The sequence below is a fragment of the Rhincodon typus genome, chromosome 32 (genome assembly GCF_021869965.1).
Source record: "Rhincodon typus isolate 14 chromosome 32, sRhiTyp1.1, whole genome shotgun sequence".
In the NCBI taxonomy this organism is placed as follows: Eukaryota; Metazoa; Chordata; class Chondrichthyes; order Orectolobiformes; family Rhincodontidae; genus Rhincodon; species Rhincodon typus.
Window position 1 is genome coordinate 5,376,474 of NC_063363.1, and position 256 is coordinate 5,376,729.

Below are 256 nucleotides of genomic sequence, written 5' to 3' on the forward strand. Positions count from 1 at the left end.
TTGGGACAGTACAGGGTGAGATACAGAGTAAAGCTTCTTCTACACTGTCCCCATCAAACACTCCCACTATTGGGACAGCACAGGGTTAGATACAGAGTACAGCTTCTTCTACACTGTCCCCATCAAACACTCCCACTATTGGGACAGCACAGGGTTAGATACAGAGTAAAGCTTCTTCTACACTGTCCCCATCAAACACTCCCACTATTGGGACAGCACAGGGTTAGATACAGAGTAAAGCTCCCTCTACACTGTC

General features: G+C 47.3%; 1 protein-coding gene across 3 annotated transcripts in view; it reads right to left on the reverse strand.

The window, feature by feature from the left end:
* Nucleotides 1-256, reverse strand: part of fxyd6 (FXYD domain containing ion transport regulator 6) — a 36,235-nt gene that overhangs the window by 5,286 nt on the left and 30,693 nt on the right. The gene's annotated exons all lie outside the window — the stretch shown is intronic.